Source organism: Hemitrygon akajei, chromosome 12 (assembly GCF_048418815.1).
Source record: "Hemitrygon akajei chromosome 12, sHemAka1.3, whole genome shotgun sequence".
In the NCBI taxonomy this organism is placed as follows: domain Eukaryota; kingdom Metazoa; phylum Chordata; class Chondrichthyes; order Myliobatiformes; family Dasyatidae; genus Hemitrygon; species Hemitrygon akajei.
In genome coordinates, this window is record NC_133135.1 from 23851840 (window position 1) to 23871189 (window position 19350).

Consider the following 19350-nt stretch of genomic DNA (forward strand, 5'->3'; position numbering starts at 1 on the left):
CAAGCTATTTTTAGTAAAGTAAATGCCTGTTGACTTGCTACATATTAATATTCTACAGGTAGTCCACATCGTAGAAAACTCAGAAAAGTCAGAGTTTTCAGATTTTTATTTATATATAAAATTAATTATTTGGGTAGATAACAGTATTGATTTATCTCTTCAATAGGTTCAGGTATTTTTATCTAGCCAGTATACATATTTAACTCTTCAAGTGGTTAGCTTTCATCTAAAAATCTGTCCTACTGTTTTGGTATCAATCATCGATTGAGGACTGAGGCACAGAGTCACATAATCATACAGGGCCTTCAGCCACTTGTAACCATAGCAACTTTCAAGTGTCCATCTATATCAATTCCATTTACCAGCATTGGTGATTTAAGTGCTAGTCTAGAACTTCTTTAATGTTGTGAGAAAACTGACATTTACAACAAATTTGGGCTGAGAATTCCAAACTCCAGAACTTTCTCGGTGAAAAAAAAACCCTCCTCAGTTCTCCTGTTATTCTAATCCTATTTTTAGATATCTCTGCTGTGGTGAGTAGTTTTTGTTACGAATGCAGCAGCGATGAATATGAAACTGAGACAGGGTTTAAAATAAATCCCAAGATTTATTAACCTCTGCTCAAACTTAGAAAAGTAAACAAACAACTAACTTAACCAGAAGTTAACAGTTAGGCGGCACAGACATTCAAACTTAGAAACTGTTCTTAACGAGTTCTCATCCAAGCACAGACTTAGAGTGAAAATTCAAAAGTCCATGTGATTTATACAGTCAGTAAGGAGAGACTTCCCCGAAATAAACAATTCCTTCAAAGTAACAACGATCTGCTGATCCCACAGCCAGGAGATGCCTTGTTCACAGAAATCACGAGGAAATAAAAGGAACTGACCTTTTGACTGGAGGGTGGTCACTGCACAAACCTTCCTGACCTTGCAGGGGTTCAACTCAAATGTGCATGCCACAATTCTTGAATGAAGTAAAAAAAAAAGTTGATCGTTCCCAAGACGCTGAACAACATTAACTTCATCCAAACCTTTGAACTTGGATAACTCCGGTAATGTCTTCACTCTCCGATACTGGACTGTAAGGGAAAAATAAACGTGCAACAAACAGAATCAGTGGAGCCTCCACAGCTCCGACTGGCAACAACAACGTTGCATCAAAAAGAAAAATGAGAACTCCGTCACAGTCACGGGCTTTGGTTTTAAATACTGTTTGGAACATGCTATCACGTGACATAACATGACCCCACGGTCAAAAGACAATTACATCATCCCACTCACAAGACCTGTGGGTATGTAACATTTTCAACTATCTATTCTTACAACGTCCCTTATTATTTTGTATATCTTGATCAAGTCCCGTTTTTCTCCAAGAAAACAAACTTATTTTGGTTAGCAACTAAGTGCTTATCTGATGGTGCCAGTCTGAACTGATTTTCAAGGACATAATATGTGGATAGTTCTCTAAATCTAAAATAAGTTTAAAGATGACATGAAGAGCAACAATTGTGCTTGGTGGAATTTGCCGTTACACTGCAGTTTTGGAGCAATGACAGTGTTATTTTTATATTTATTTACCCTCCAGTTCCATAAAACACTGTTCCCTATTCATGAATGAAAACAGAAATTGCCTCTCCATAGATGCTGCCTGACCTGCCGAGTTTCTCCAGTATTATATGTGTGTTACTCTGGATTTGCAGCATCTGCAGAATCTGTTGTTTTTACGAACCACTGAAAATACTCAGCCACTCAGGTAGCATCTATGGAGAAAAATAAAGAGTTAATGTTTCAAAATTGATGACCTGTCATCTGAACTGGAAAAAATTAGTGGGACAACAAACATATTTTAAGTTGCAAAGAACGGGATGGGAAATATCCATGATGGATGGAGATATCATATCAGTAGTGTGATTCCAACTGAAGGTGTCAGAGTTCAGTTCAGGTGTTGTCTATAAGGAGTTTTTCAGTTTTTCCCATGACCACGTGAGTTTCCTCCCACAGTCCAAAGATGTGGTTAGTAGGTTAATTGGTCATTGTAAATTGTCCTGTGATTAGGCTAGGGTGAAATAGATGGGTTGCTGGGTGGTGCAACCTCTTGGGTTGGAAGAGCCTATTCAGCACTGTATTTCTAAATAAAAGATAAAAATAAAGGACAATCAACAGCAAAATTTGGGGTCGATTGGCAGAGGTTGAAGGAAAGCCATCTGTCTGGCTGCAGTGTAAGTAGTGGGAATATAAAGAGAGAAGCAAAAGGCAAAGAAGCATATTGAAAGTGTGAGACAGCATTCACAGCAGGCACTGGAAATCTAAATCTAAACTAAAGGAGAATTCTGGGAAAACCCTGTGGATAAAGAAATATAAAGTTACTTTCAAACTGGGCCAGGGATTAAAGAAACAATAAAACTGCTGATGTTGGAAATCTGAAACAAAACAAAACGTGGGAAACGTTCACTTGGTCAGACTGCATCCACACAGAGAGAAGCAGGTAATGCCCGTGATAGGTCATTGACTTGACAGGTTATGCCAGCTTTGCTCCCGTTCCCATGGACACTTGACAAGCAATCAGACATCCCTAAAATAAGATATAAAACATAGGAGCAGAATTAGACCACTCGGCCCATCGAGTCTGCTCCACCATTCCATCAAGCTGACTTATTATCCCTCTCAACCCCATTCTCCTGCCTTCTCTCTCTAACCTTTGATGCCTTTCTAATCAAGAACCTATCAACATTTATGTTGGTTGCCCCTCATCATGAGCACCAGGCAATTAGTTCCCTAATTGGAAAGAATTCCTGCTTCAACTAGATAGAGTGTTCCAGGCTCTGTAATTATTACTTCTTATGATGGTATCTTGACCTGAAAGTTTAACTCTGTGCCTCTTTTCACATGAAGCCTGATTCTAACATTTACTGTTTCAATCACCTGTTTGTTGGTAATGCCCTGCAACAGACAATCAGCCATTGTCATTCCTGTTTCTTCAAAGCTCAAAATAAATTTAACATCAATGTACATACACGTCACCATACACTACCCTAAGATACATTTTCTTGTAGACATTCACAGTTTTGTCACTTTTTTTTTCAAGAGAGGGGGGGATGGTGGTTTGACGCTATTGTCACTGTTCTTTTGCAAGGGAGGGAGCTGCGGGTTTGATATTAATGTCACTGGATTTTGTGAGGGTGGGATTGGGAGTTTGATGTTATTGTCACTTTCTTTTGCAAGAGGTTGGGGGGTTGGGGGTTTGGGGTTTGTGAGTTTTGTTTCTTTTTTCCTTTTGAGTAGGGAGGGGGTTAATGTCTTTTCTTTCAATGACTCCTGTTGTTTATTTCCTGTATTTCATGGCGATCTGGAGAAGATGAATATCAGAGTTGTATTGTACATATATACTTCGACAATAAAATGAACCTTTTGAACCTTTAGAACAAAGAAATGCAATCAAATCAATTAAAAACTACACACAAATAAAGACTGACAAATAGCCAATGTACAAAAAGAAGACAAACTATGCAAATACAAAATATAAATGTAATAAATAATACTGAGAACATGAGTTGTAGAGTCATTGAAAGTGAGTCCATAGGTTGTGGTATGAATGTGGATGAAATTACCCATGCTGGTTCAGGGGCCTGATGGTTGAAGGATAATAACTGGAGATGTGGGACCTAAGGCTCCTGTACCCCCTTCCCAATGACAGCAGTGAGAAGAGCGTGTGGCCTGGATGGTGGGAGTCCTTGACGACGGATGCTCTTTGTAGATGTGCTCAAAGGTGGGGATGGCTTTGCCTGTGATGGACTCCAATGGTCTCTATGTAACTCCCTACATGTTACCGACATGTTAGCTTTCCAGTATCTGAGTGATGCTGTGCTCTACTAATTCCATTGAGCACACAAGCTTACTCATTACCGGTGCTGAAGAAATTGATCAGATCTTCATTTCTCATTTTGGCAGTGGTGACTTTGAACCTTAATTAAGCACTGGTGAATATGATGAAACATGTAAAATTAGGCCAGAGTGGATTATTTAAGTGGTGTACAATTCATTAGTTAGGTCATATTTGAAATACTGATTGCAGTTTTGGGCACCTTACCTTCAAAAGGACATTGAAGATTGAAGATAGATGAGGGAATAGTAATGAGGATGTTATGGTGAAGTTGAAAGAATTAGACTTGTTTGAGATAGGATATGATTCAGGTCTTTGAAGTATTCAAAGTCATGGATAATGTATATGTAAGAAGATTTATTTTTAAGTCTTGAACTATGAACAAGGAACTGGAGGGAATGAACAGAAAATTACAAGCCTCAACGAGGATTATAACATTTAATTTTCATTCCAACAACATAGTAAATATATAGCTTTCCCCAGAACTGAACAAATCCCATTAATCTTCAGTCTGGATTTTCCACATTAAAAATTCATATCTTAGCAGACACCGCAGTTATAATACAAGAACTGTAGTGATGTCAGAGATGACAATCTTTGGATAGGGCATTAAATAAAGGCTTCATTGATAAATGATGCCTTTGCTTTTAGAACCATTGTTTAATTTCCCATTAAAATAATTTGTGGCACCTGATTCAACAATTTGTGACTTCATATTACTATAAAACTTTCTTATACAATATCCATCAAAGAACCTTTACTTCTTCACACAGAAAATGAAGTACTTGTCTGGCCATCTGCTCCTGAATGTTTAGCTCCCCTGTTTGCAATATGTGGCCATTTTCACCATTTACTGAATCTGCAGAAGAATTCAGTCCCTCTAGTCTGTTCAGCTATTCAATTAATGGGGAAGAAATGTGACCTAAGTGACTTTGACCGTGGGATGATTGTTGGTGCCAGATGTGGCGGTTTGACTATCTGAGAAGCAGCTGATCTCCTGGGATTTTCACACATGACCGTCTCTAGAGTTTACAGAGAACAGTGTGAAAAGCAAAAACCATTCAATGAACAGCCATTCTGTGGGTGAAAATGCCGTATTAAAGACAGAAGTTAGAGGTGAATGGCCAGACTAGTTCAAGCTGATAGAAAGCGGCAGTAAGTCAAATAACCACCCATTGCAACAGGGGTGTGCAGAAGAGCATCTCTGAATGTGTGACACATTGAACCTTGAAGTGAATGGGCTGCAGCAGCAGAAGACCTTGAGCATACACTCTGTTGTAATTTTAATAGGTACCGGAGGTATCTAATAAAATGGCCACTAAGTGTAGGTTGCCTTCTATATTTTGTACTTTTGGTTTGTGTTGAACAATGGACATTATCCATAGTCACAACTGTAACATTTATTAATTTGGCAAAACAACTCAACATTGAATGGCTTGGGTTCAAGCCAAGGCTGGCACAGGCAGAACCAGAGACAATGGATTTGCAGCACCTTTGAGAAAGGAAAAAGCAGGCTCAAAAATTTGAAAGTATTTTATTAGTTTAGTGAAACATTAACTTTATTATATTCTAAAAAAGAAAATTAATTACACCTTCCCTATTCTGAAAGTTTTGAATTCAAAGAGGGAAAAGCAGGTTTGGTAAGAGGCTGGACTGTGGAGATACCTGTTCACAGGCAATGATGATTTATTATGAATCCACTTGATCACTTTGTACTTGGAAAGGGATTTTTACAATTCGTTATCTTCGCTGTATGCTTGTATCAGCTTAGGCTGGGCTTCTTTTCAGCATGAAATGTTCCTATCCAGCAGGCCAGAGAGAGTGACACATCAGCAGGACAAATCTCAATTCAATACCTGTGTAGCAATCGTTGACAAGAAGGGATTTAACAAAATCATTACTAGAACATGCCCATGGTCATACAATGTACTTCTTTTCTTTAAGGATCATTGTTAAAGTAATCCTATTGCAGTGCCATTGAGATAAGGCTAGAATATTACTTTTAGACCTCAAGGTAAGATTTAATTCTCACAAATCAGGCCTATACTGTATTGTCAAACATCTCCAGCAAATTATTTTTAATTTAATTTTTTTATTGTCTTGGACAACATGTGCTTAGGACTTAATATCCAAATTCATATTTTTGACAGTCACAATAAATGCAAACCATTACATATAATTAGCTTTTAAAACTGCATTTAATAATTTCTGTTGCAAGAGCTAAAGCCAGTTATGCCCGCAGGATAATTCATTTGTATGCAAATTGTGAAATGCAAGCAAAATAATATGGTGATATTGTACATCGACTGATTTGCAGAGGATTGCGGTACTTCTAAAACCCCTCAGTTCTATATTATGAACTGTCAACAATATTCCTTCATCTCTCTCCACACTGTTATCAACATCATTTCCAGCCTTTAACCAGGCTGGTGAATTAGCAGCATAATAATTAGGTCTACAGTGCAGGGTCAGGAACTGATTGCCTTTCAACTGTTAGCATCCCATTTGGCCGGCTATTCTCAATCTGTATAGAATCTTACATTGATAACCAATGTCTTTTGCAATCTGTAGGCAGTTGATGTTTGCCTTAAAATCTATTCTCCATTTACTCCACAGCTACATTTGCAATGGCAGTTGTGAAAGATAGGAGCTGAAATTTTACTCTCTGTCTGCCTTAGGGAGAGAAGCTATTCTTTCTGATGGGTTAAGTTCAGAATGAGGGAATGTCATGTGTAAATGAGAAATAGGTCCTTTCTGGGTTGTGGTCAGAAAGTAATTCTTCACTCATAGTGGAAATCTGCAACTTTCTCCCTCAAACATCTAAGAATAAAGCTAAAAGTTATATTTTTAAAATTGGTAATTTTTCTTTAGATGAGGCTCTCCATTGGTTGGATGTTGTAGCCTAGCTATCTATGTATATGCAAACCAGTACACAGGCCAGAATCAGTACGATATGGAGTGTAAGCTGTGGCCATGCAGCAGTGACCCCTCTCCACGTAGCCAGTGTATCCAAAGGAACGGTAGACACTGAAACAGTTTGGCATCAGCGACGCTGCTAGTCAGGGTTAAGCTCAGCCTGGGACTGCTTTAGAAACTCCAGTATTTTTTCTTGGTGTTTACTCCTGAAGCCTTCTCCACGAATGATTATAGCTACAAGGCAGCAGAGGTCTGAGATCAGCGTTTACCTTTTTCGAGATGAGCTGCCAACCATGGCTGAGGAACCCCATCTAACCAAAGTGACTTGTTTTAAGGCACCAGTAACCCACCTTTACCGCTTCTCCTGTCAGTAGAAATAGTTCTGCTGGACTTAGTAGCTAAGGCACATATGAAGGCCAAAACTGGACTCGTTGTCAGAGGCTATTTGAGACACACGTCATTGGGAGCATTTAATAGGAATGGAAACTTAACCCTACTGCTCTAAGGCCACGAGACATAGGACCAGAATTAGGCCATTCAGCCCATCGAGTCTGCTCCACCATTCCATCATGGCTGATCCCAGATCCCACTCAATGCCATACACCTGCCTTCTCACCATATTGTTTAATAACCTGACTGATCAGGAAATGATCAACTTTTGCCTTAAATATACTCAAGGACTTGGCCTCCACTGCAGTCTGTGGCAGAGTATTCCATAGATTCACTACTCTCACGCTAAAAAAATTCCTCCTTACCTCTGTTCTAAAAGATACCCCCTCAATTTTGAGGATATGCCCTCTAGTTCTGGATACCCCCAGCATAAGAAATATCTCCTCCATATCCACCCTATCTAGTCCTTTCCACATTCAGTAGGTTTCAGTGAGATTCCCCTGCATTCTTCTAAATTCTCGTGAGTACAGGCCCAAAGCTGCCAAATGCTCCTCATATGTTAACCCCTTCATTCTCAAAATCATCCTCGTGACCCTCCTCTAGACTCTCTCTGATGACAACACATCCTGTCTGAGATATGGGGCCCAAAACTGTTGGCAATATTCCAAGTGTGGCCTGACTAGTGTCTTATAAAACCTTATACCACTCCTCCCCCCAGCTAGATAACCAAAAGGAGCATTTTATTTAAGAAATATTTTTTATTTAACTAAGAATAGAACTAGTAGGGCAAAAATACAGATCAAACATCATTTGGTTGAATGGTAGGATACGCTACAAAGGCTCAATGGCCCACTCTGGTTTCTAAATAATCATGGATTTGAGTGATGGACTGCACATACCAAATTTTGAGTCCTTTGTTCTATTGTTTTGTGTGCCGAAGTGAAGCACCTTCACTCCATCCTTAACAGGGAGGATTTTCTGGTGGCCAGCCATTTTAATTCCACCACCCATTTCCATTCAGACATGTTGGTCCATGGCCTCCTCTACTGCCACAATGAGGCCACTCTCAGGTTGGAGGAGCAATAGTTCATTTTCTGTTTAGATAGCCTCCAACCTGATGGCATGAACATTGATTTCTTCAACTTTCAGTAACTTCTGCCCCCTCGCTCCTTTTCCATTCCCCGTTCTGGGTCCCCTCTTTTCTTCACCTGTCTATCACCACCCTCTCCTCCTTCCCTGTCTCCTATGGTGCTTTCTCCTCTCCTAACAGATTCCATCTTCTTCAGCCCTCTACCTTTTCCACTTGTCACCTCCCAACTTCTCACTTCATCCTCCCTCCCCCCTACCTGGCTTCACCTGTCATCTTCTAGCTTGTCCTCCTTCCCCTTTCCTCACCTTCATATGGCTTCTTCCCCCTTCCTTTCCGGTCCCAATGAAGCGTTCTGTCCCCAACCACCAACTGTTCCTTTCCATAGATGTTGCCCGACTTGCTGAGGTCCTCCAGCATTTTATGTGTGTGATACCTCCCTAATGCTCATTTATTGGTACATGTATTGAGATGCGGTGAAAACCTTGGCTTTATTTGTCACCCTGGACCAATAATTCCAAACCACTGATACTGATTCCATCCATCAAGATAGTGCAGAATCAGAATCAGGTTTATTATCACTGTCTTACATGATGTGAGATTTGTTGCTTTGCAGTAGATTTCAGAGCAAAACCTAAATTACTATAAATTACAATATGAATAAATGATGTAAAGTAATGGATAGCGAGTTAGTGTTCATGGACTGTTCAGACATCTACTGGTGGAGGGGAACGAGCTGTTTTTGATTCTTTGAGTCTGGTTCTTCAGTCTCCTGTACCTCCTCCCTGATGGTAGTGATGTGAAGAGGCATGTCCTGTTGTAGAGGGTCCTTAATGATAATGATTGCTGCCTCCTTCTTGAGGCACCACCTCTTGAAGAAGTCCTCAACGGTGTGGAGGTTTGTGCCATGATAGGTCAGTCGATGTCAATTGTACATCGATATAAATTTGCAAGTCGTTGGTGACACGCCAGATCTCCTCAAACTCCTAACAAAGCAATGCCCTGTGTGCCTTCTTTGTGACTGCGTCAATGTGTTGGGACCAGGATAGATCCTCCTTCAGATGTCGACAACAAGAACTTAAAGCCGGTCACCCTTTCCACTGCTGATCATTCCGCGAGGACTTGTATGTGCTCTCCCATCCTCCTGAAGTGCGCAGTCAAGTCCTTGGTCTTGTTGCAAAGGGAAAAGCAATAATAGAATGCAGAATGCAGAGTCACAGATACAGAGAAACTGCAGTGCAGGTAGACAAATGTCAGAGTGCAGAATAGAGCGTCACAGTTACAGACACAATGCAGTGCAGGTGGACAAATAAGGTGCAAAAGACATGGTGAGGTAGATTGAGAAATTAAGAGTTTGTCTTTATTGTATAAGAGGATTTGTTCAATGATCTTATAATGGCAGGATAGAACCTATTGTGCAGCCTGCTAGTGAGTGTTTCCATGCCTTGGTTCCATCTCGCCACTGACTGAAGTGGTTTCTAGCCACTTGCAGCATTCTGTTAGTATTTGTGAAAGTATTGTTAGGCCAGACTCATTGGATAACAGGCTGCAAGGATCCCATCTGGAGCAAATATAAGACCATAAGATATAGGAGCAGAATTTAGGGCATTTGGCCCATCGAGTCTGCTCCACCATTTCATCATGGCTGATCCAATTTTCCTCTCAGCCCCAATCTCCTGCCTTCTTCCCATATCCCTTCATGCCCTGACCAATCAAGAACCTATCAACCTCTGCCTTAAATATACATAAAGGCTTGGTCGCTACAGCTGCCCGTGGCAAAGAATTCCACAGATTCACCCCTCTCTGGCTAAAGAAATTCTTCCTCATCTCCATTCTAGAAGGATGTCCCTCTACTCTGAGGCTGTGTCCTCTGGTCTTAGACTCTCCAACCATAGGAAACAACCTCTCCACATCCACTCTATCAATGCCTTTCACTATTCGATAGGTTTCAAGGATGTCTCCCTTCATTCTTCTGAATTCTAGTGAATGCGGGCCCAACACATCAGATGCTCTTCATATGAGAAACTATTCAATAAAGAGCAGCAATTGATTAATGCTCAACTTTTCAACACTGTAAACAAAGGGCCAATACTCAGTCATAAAATATGTCAGGCTCAACAATATCTTAAAATATTTCACTACATTTCAAATGTAATAAATACTTAAAATGGAAAAAAAATTAGAATTTTATGTTAAAATACTTGTATCATCTGGGACATTATGCACTTGGATAAAAATAGATAATTTTCTGATTTCTGTATCACACCTCATTTAATCATTTATTCAGCAGTACAATCTAAACAAAAACAGCACTTAACAAAGATGTATTTAACACAAAAGTGATTGGACTTCAAGATGTGTTGTAGATTTTAAATAAAATGTGACTGGGCATTGATTGCTCTTAGCCTGTTGAGCATTAAATACCAAACAATTAAGGAACATTTTAGTCTAGATGTCAGCTTTTTGTAGTTTAATTGTTGAGCTTAGATCCGAAATTCATTACATCAGGATTCAGTAGGGAAGAGTTTATCTTTTAGCATGGTGTTCAATAGGATGAATTAAGAAGAGACTGGAAGAGATAGCATTGGTGAAATGCAGCGACGCCTTACCAATAGCAAACAAAACTACTAACTAATTTATTAATCACACATTTTCTGGGCAATGATCACGGCAATCAATAGCCTCTAACTTCCCTTTTGGAGTTCAGCTTTTGAACCGCCTGTTGAAACTTGCATTTTTGCAGTGTGAACTGAACTGAAGTCGTGAAAGAGCAGGATAGTTGTGGGATGGAGTGCATAGGCCGAATTGAGGCTACTTGACTGGGGCCCGAGAGCGTGGAACGAGGCAATGCTTGGCTGGAGCGGACTTGGAGTCGATTCGCAGAGGCAGATCTGAGGCAAGCCAAAGTTGAAGCGGAGGGGCCCGTGCCCGAAAGCGAGGAACGAGCCAAAGTTTGGTCGATTTAGGTGCCAGATCGGATTGAAAAGGTTGGGGTGTTGGGACCAGAGGCGAGGGAGGGGCAGATGTTGAGCTTGCTGCTCACTAAGGTTTTCTTAATGGGATCCTGGACTGGCTGCAGTGATGAACTGGCTTCGTGGCTGTGAACTCACTTTCATGAACTTTAGTTCTGAATGCAATTTTCTTACTTTTTATTGTTTACAATATTTGTTCTTTTTTATTGCACATTGGGTGTTTGATGGTGTTCTTTTTTAATGGGTTATATTGGGTCTCTTTGATTTGTGGCTGCCTATAGGGAAATGAATCTCAAGCTGCATATAGCATACATGCTTTGATAATAAATATATTTTGAACTTTGAACTTTGAAGTGCTTTAGCCGGCACTGAAACTGAATGCAAAATGGTTTGATATAGTTTGCTCTAAAATAGAAGTGATTTATGAAATGTTTCACTCCACTGATATTTTATTGTGGTGTATGAGTTTTTAAATTGGCAGTTTTAGTTGGTTGCCTTATTTTTTCACGGACAATGCATTACAGCAAAGAAGGCTAATCCTTGCAAATTTAATGTTAATAGAAATATTTTAATTCATCATAAAAAATTGCTAAATGCTGGTTCAATTGAAATAGCCTTAATTTCCTTTATGTGTCACCAATGACCATAAAACACACTGACTGCCCTATCATTGATGTTCATTCTGCGTGGGAGTTCTTTGTTGAGAAGTGGGCGGACAAAAATAAGCTTTTGCTTAAGTGGATATGTTTTTGTATCTGAGTGTCCGCAGTTTTAAAGCAACTATAATCACTCATCAGCTGTAAATGTGTTCGGGAATTTCAAATGCACATTCATCATTTCTTAATTTGGAATATTTAGATCAATACTAGTAGCATTATGTGGCAACAATGAAGAGATTGATTTAGTTAGGATCTAACTATATTAAAGGCTGGCTATCATTGGAAAGAAAACCAGAATTAAAGTTTCCAGCCTGAAAACCTTCATTAAGTTCGAAGGACCTCAGAAATAAAACGTTAACTCTGAGTCTTTTTCCACAGATGCTGCCCGACCTGGATAGTATTTCCAGCAACTTCAGCTTTTATTTCAGATTTCCAGTATTTGCAGTTTACATTTAAAAATCTATCAGCATTGGTAATTTGAAATAATTTGATTTAAATATTGTATGTATTTTTTAAAATCTTATCCTTCTTTCATCACCCAAAACTTGTTCATTTATAGCAGGTGTATTTTCATCGCTGGGGTGGTGGGGTGGAGATTCGTCTCTACCAAAGGAGGTGTAAGGTGCTCCTTCCCTCCACTAGCCTGCAGGTCACCCTTGGGCAAGGTGTAGCACCTGCTTAGCCTCCTGATCAGGATCAGGTAAAGTCATGGGAGCAGGTGGTGGAAGGTCGTATGAGCAGCTGGTGCATATCACAGCACCTATTTATGCAACTGCTGACGCCAGGCAGACAATCTCGGAAGAGTATTGATAATGGTTGAGGTCACCCACCTCGACCATTACCATATTGTGTAACAATTTTCATCGTTACAAGAATTTGGAGAGCAAGTTCCTACTTATGCGAACCACATATCTTCCTGATTAAATCCACCAGCCACTCAATAAAAAGATTGAGTTCTTAAATTGATCTTAAAGAATTGAAGGAACTTTATGATTAATGGGTCTGGGCCATCATAAAATAGTCACTGTGTTGCTGTGACAAGACGCTTTGAAATCTGGAGAAATAATGTGCAATTTAGATTCCTGCAGGCTAAGGAGAACCATGAGTATGAGGAGAGGTGTTGAAGTCAGATGTTGAGTGACCCTCACTTTAGATCTTTGTGTATGCTATATTCTGGGGCCTCAGTAAAGCAGACAGCATAATCAAAGAGGCCACCCTCTGTGGACATTTCTTCTTCTCACCTCTTCCACTGGGTAGAAGTTACAAAAGCCTGAAATCATGTACCTCCAGGTACAAGAACAGCTTCTACCTTGCTGTCTTAAGACTATTGAGTGGTTCTCTACGACAGTAAGATTTGTGACCTCATAATCTACTCATTACGTCCTTGCATTTTATCATTGATCTGGATTACACTTTTGCTGGACTGTTGCACTTTATTCTACATTTTGTTGTTGTCTTACCTCAATGCATAGTGTAATGACTTGGTCTGTATGAACAGTATGCAAGACACCTCAGTATACATGATAACAATGGACCAATTCCAATTCCAAAGGAGGGCCAGAGGATGGCAGCTGCCATAGCTAACCTTTGCCTGAATTCTTTCATGCAGAACAGCTCCTACAATCCTTTGTTCCATGAGGGACAAATGTCTGATGTCAAATACTGGATAAACACTGAAGGAATGTTTGCATAGTATTCCAGCTGGCCAATGTCAATAACTTATTTTGCTGCAGATACTGAGGTGATGATCAATCAGGCGTATTAAAATACGCAAAACAAACAACACAGATTTGTTGGAATGCTTCTAGGTACTGTTCATTTGAGAAGAATCCCATCAAATCCAGAGCAGCTCACACAAAATGCTGGAGGAACTCAGCACGTCAGGCAACATCTATGGAGAGGAATAAACAGGCAACATTTCCGGCCGAGACCCTTCAGCAAGACTGGAAAGGAAAGGGGTGGAAGTCGGAATAAGAAGGTGGGGGAGGGGAAGGTGTTCAAACTGGCAGGTGGTATGTGAGAGAGGAAGGTATGTGAGTGGGGAAGTGGGATGAAGTGAGAAGCTGAGAGGTGATAGGTGGAAGAAGTAAAAAGGCTGAAGAAGAAGGAATCTGATAGGGGAAGAGAGTAAACCTGGAAGGAGGAGAGGCACCAGAGATAGGTCATGGGCAAGTGAGGAGAAAAGAAGGGGCAAGAAGGAAGCCAGAATGGAGAATGGAAAAAGAGAAAAAAGTGGGAGAGATTACCAGAAGTTAGAGAAATCGATGTTCATAATGCCAGGTTGGAGCCGCCTGGTGGGAATATGAGGTGTTGTTCCTCACCTAAGAGTTGCCCCTTTGGGGCAGCAGGGGAGGCTTCCTTTTCAGTCCTGATGAAGGGTCTTGTCCCAAAATGTTGACTGTTCATACCCTTCCATGGATACTGCTTGACCTGCTAAGTTCCTTCAGCATTTTGTGTGAATTGCTCTGGATTTCCAGCATCTGTAGAACCTCTTGTGTTTGTCAATTACAGTTTTTTTCAAATAAAAAATGCAAGCCTTTAATACTTCTTCACCAGTTCCATTATGCCCATTTACGCATCGCAGGTTTAGTGTGCTCCAGCATCTCTGATTTAACAAGTTGTTTATGTTGTAAGAATTCAGTCTTTTAAAATTACTGATGAAGTAGGTAGTGTGAAGGAATTCAGTTGTACCTCTGGCACCTTTGGAAAGATCTGAATGTAAATGATTTCACATACTTGATTAAAAATCAGTAGCATAACGTGACACTCCCACAAAAAGCCCAAAATGACAGCAAGTGTTCTACCAATTTGTGATCTTCCTCATTTTAGTGGAAGAAGTTGATATTGTCATTAATTAGGCATCTTACAATTGCTGGATGTTGGTCAATAATCCATAGAACCATGAGACCATAAGACATGGGAACAGAATTAGGCCATTCAGCCCATTGCATCTGCTCTGCCATTCCATCATGGCTGATCCCTGATCCCACTCAACCCCATACACCTGCCTTTTCATCATATCTTTTGATGCCCTGACCGATCAGGAAACGATCAACTTACAGCTTAAATATACCTATGGACTTGTCTTCCACTGAAGTCTGTGGCAGAACATTCCACAAATTCACTACTCTCTAGCTAAAAAAAATTCCTCCTTACCTCTATTCTAAAAGGTTGCCCCTCAATTTTGCGGCTATGCCCTTTGGTTCTGGATGCCCCCACCATAGGAAACATCCTCTCCACATCCATCTTATCTAGTCATTTCAACATTTTGTAGATTTCAGTGAGATCCCCTCCGCACCGCATTCTTCTAAATTCCAGTGAGTACAGGCCCAAAGCTGTCAAACGCTCCTTATATATTAATCCCTTCATTCCTGGAATCATCCTCGTGAACCTCCTCTGGACCCTCTCCAAAGACGACACATCTCTTCTGAGATATGGGACCCGAAACTGTTGATAACACTCCAGGTGCAGCCTGATTAGTATCTAATAAAGGCACAGCATTATCTCCTTGCTTTTATATTCTATTCCTCTTGAAATAAATGCCAACGTTACATTTGCCTTCTTTACCACAGACTCAACCTATAAATTAACTTTTTGGGAGTCTTGTACGAGGACTCCCAAGTCCCTCTGCAGCTCTGATGTTTGAACCTTCTCCGCTTTTTCATAATAGTCTAATCACTTTATATTTATGACTATGTGGCTAAGCACAGCTCCAGTGTCATATTCCAGCTTGCTGGTGGCACGACTGTTGTTGACCGAATCAAAGGTGGTGACGAATTAGCATATAGGAGGGAGATTGAAAATCTGGCTGAGTAGTGCCACAGCAACAACCTCTCACTCAATGTCAGCAAGACATTTTGGTCCCTACCCTTCCTCTACCTATGCCCCTCATGATTTTATAACCCTCTATAAAGTCACCACTTATTCTTGTATGCTCCAAGTTAGCTTGGCTCACTTCTTCCTTTAACTCAGGCCCTCTAGACCGGGCAACGTGCTCATAAATCTTTTCTGCACTCTTTCCAGTTTAACGACTTCTTTCCAATAACAGAGTAGCCGGAACCCTGCATGATACTCCCAGTGCGGCCTCACCAACAACTTGTGCAACTGGAACATCAAGCACCAACTCCTGTACTCAGGTGCCACCACCGATGAAGGACAGTGTGCTGAACTCTTTTTTTGCCCAGCCTGTTTACTAGTGATGCTGCATTCAACGGATGATTAGAGTTATGTGAAGGTCAGCTTTGTTCGTCACATGTACATTGAAACAAACAGTGAAATGCTTTTCTTTTCTCATCAAGTCAAATCAGCAGACATTGAGCTGAGCAGGTTGCAGCTGTTGCCACACTTCCAGTGCCAACATAGTATGCCCACAACTCACTAACCCTAATACAGATTTGGAGTGTGGCAGGAAACAGGAGCATTTGGAGAAAACCTGTGTGGTCAAGGGGAAAACTATCCACTTGTCCTCCAAGGTCTCTTTTCTATTACACTCCCTAGAGCCCTACCATTCAAAATATAAGCCTTACATTGGCTTCACTTACCAAAGTGCATCACTTCACAGGTATCTGTATCATAATCCGTTCTTCTACTCATCAGCCCACTTCCCTAACTGATCAAGGTCTCCCTGTAATCTGTGATAACCTTCTTCACTACCAAACAACATCTAATTTCATGCCGTCCCAAACTTATTGATCAAACCTTGTGCATTTGCATGCAGATCATTTATATATTGAAAGCAATTTCATCATGTTGATGTTGGTGCAGCAGAAGCTGCTGTAACTTGAAGCTACTGCATACGGAGCCAATTTGTTTAAGATAATCAAAGAAAAAAAGCTGAATTGCCAAATAGCCTGAACAAGGTGTGTTAGACTCATCATGAGTTTAAAATCTTGGCAAACTAAGCAATGGGGATTCTGCCAATGGTGCTGAGGAGTGTTGCAATTTACTCTCTCATTTGCCTGTGGGGAATGCGAGGTCTCTGTTTAAACCAGCAAGGGATCAGCATCGGAAGCCCTGAACTTAAGATAAGCAACAAGCAGCCAACTTGACCCAATCATTCTGGCACACGTCTACACTTTGATATTGTACTGAGATAGTACATTTATAGTTAACTCGGTTTAAGCATTGTCAACTCTGAAATAAATATCCCTTTGTGAAGCATTTTATTCTTAGGCAACGACATCATAGAATTAGAGTCAGAATTAGCTTTATTATCACTGATATATGCTCAGTGGCCACTTTATTAGGTATAGGAGTGGAACCTGCCACGTCCTTCTCCTGCTGTAGCCCACCCACTTCAAGGTTCAATGTGTTGTGCGTTCAGTGATGCTCTTCTGCACTCCATTGTTGTAATGTGTGGCTTTATGAGTTACTGTTGCCTTCCTGTCAGCTTGAACCAATCTGGCCTCTCATTAACAAGGAGTTTAATGGTTGGGAGGGCTTTGCCTGTGATGGACTGGGCTGTATCCACCACATATGTAGTGCTACCACAAAATGGCAGCATCCATCATAAAAGACCCCTGCCGTCCAGGCCTTGCTACTGCCATCAGAAAGGAGGTACAGGAGCTTTAGGTCCCATGCCATCAGGATCAGGATCAGTTGCTACCTTTCGACCATCAGACTCCTGAACCAGCATGGAAAACTTCACTCACCTCAACTCTGAACTGATTCCACAACCTATGGACACATTCAAGGACTCTGCAACTCATGTTCTCATTAGCTATCTATCTATCTATTTACATTTTTATTATTTGCACAGTTTTTCTTTTGGACATTTGTCGCTTGTCAGTTTTTGTTTGTGTGTAGTTTTTTTCATTGGTTCTTTTGCATTCATTTGTTCTGGTGTGAACGCCCACAAGAAAATGAATCTCAGGGTAGTATGTGGAGACGTATATGTACTTTGAGAATGAACTTATTTTGAACTTGGAACTTATGAACTTTGCTGTCTCACGATTAATTGTATTGCGGTCAGCCGTACTTAAAATGCCGCCATCAAACAGAAATCCTCTTGTGCCACAATGGGGCGCAGTGATAAGTGTAATAGGGCTACAGTGCCAGCAGCCCAGGTTGAATTCTGCCACTGTCTGTAAGGAGTCTGTATGTTCTCCCCATGACCGCATGGGTTTCCTCCATGTGTTTCTGTTTCCTCCCACATTCCAATGACATATGGGTTGGCGGAGTATTACTGTGCTGCAGCTCTAAAAAATACGTAAATTGAAAGAGTGGACAGCTGCTCCTCCTGCTTATTATTGTTTCTTATTGCTTCTCCACTCTCTCCTCCACCTCTTGTTCAGTCAGCTGAATCAGGCCACTGTACAGCTATCTCAGGAGCCTCTGCCCTAGTGGGAAAGATGGATTCACTTGGGACAGATAGCTCACTGCTTCAAGTGCAGTCGAATTCTTTGGCCAGGAGTGTCTGCATTTTGGAACAGTTCCTACTATTAGCTGTCAGGGAAGGAAATAGAACCATTTGGTATCGTCCTTTTAACAGCAGCATCCACTCAACAAGAGAGTTTGACTACAAGCAATAAAATGGCATGCAGTCTCAGCAGCTTTGATCATTGCATTCTTTCTATTTAAAGAAAGGCATTCATTAATTCAGCGCAGTGAACCTAGATATCTATCAATGAAGAATGTGAGCAGACATTGATGTAGTTGTCATTTTATCACTGACTGTTAAGAATATAGTGCACTTAGAACAAACACAGTTTCTATCACTTTGACTGATTTACCTTGTTATTTTGTATGTTTTTCATAGCAGTCTAGCAATGATGGATGAATTTTATTTTCATCCTGTCAACCTCTTGCTTTCCACTGCTGTCGTTTATTGTCTGTTAAAATATATAACCAAACTTTGGTGTGCGCATATCACAGAAATAGCCTATGGCTTGTATCAGTTTCCTTTTTGACCAATGCATAACGTAACTTTTAACACTATATTTAATAAACAAAAGGAAGTATGCGTGCATGTGTGCGTGTCTGTGTGTTGATGATTTATTTAGCACTGCTTTGGTGTAGTGAAATGAGTTGTGACAACCATGGCGACTTGTGCCTGCTATCCCAATTTCATGCAGGTTGCTAATTTAAGTCGAAGAGTGTATTCATATTGCAGTTATGAGTTCATAAATCAACATTTTACTGAAATAGAGCAGGAAAGAGATAAAAAAAGTGGCTGCGATGATAATATTAATGGGGATTTAAAATATAGCTTTAATGTGGGAATTAAACCATTTTAATTGCTTCATCATTTGGTTGGAGATTTTGTACATTACCTGCATGCTTGTTTCTAAAGTATAAAACCTAGTCACATCTGTATATTTTTATTCTGCTTTTAATACATAAGATGTTTGTATCACTGAAATTTTATGCAACATTTCAGCCCCCATTCTGACCTGTTGCCTCTTCTCACCTGCCTATTATTTCTCCCCGGGTCCTCTCCTCCTTC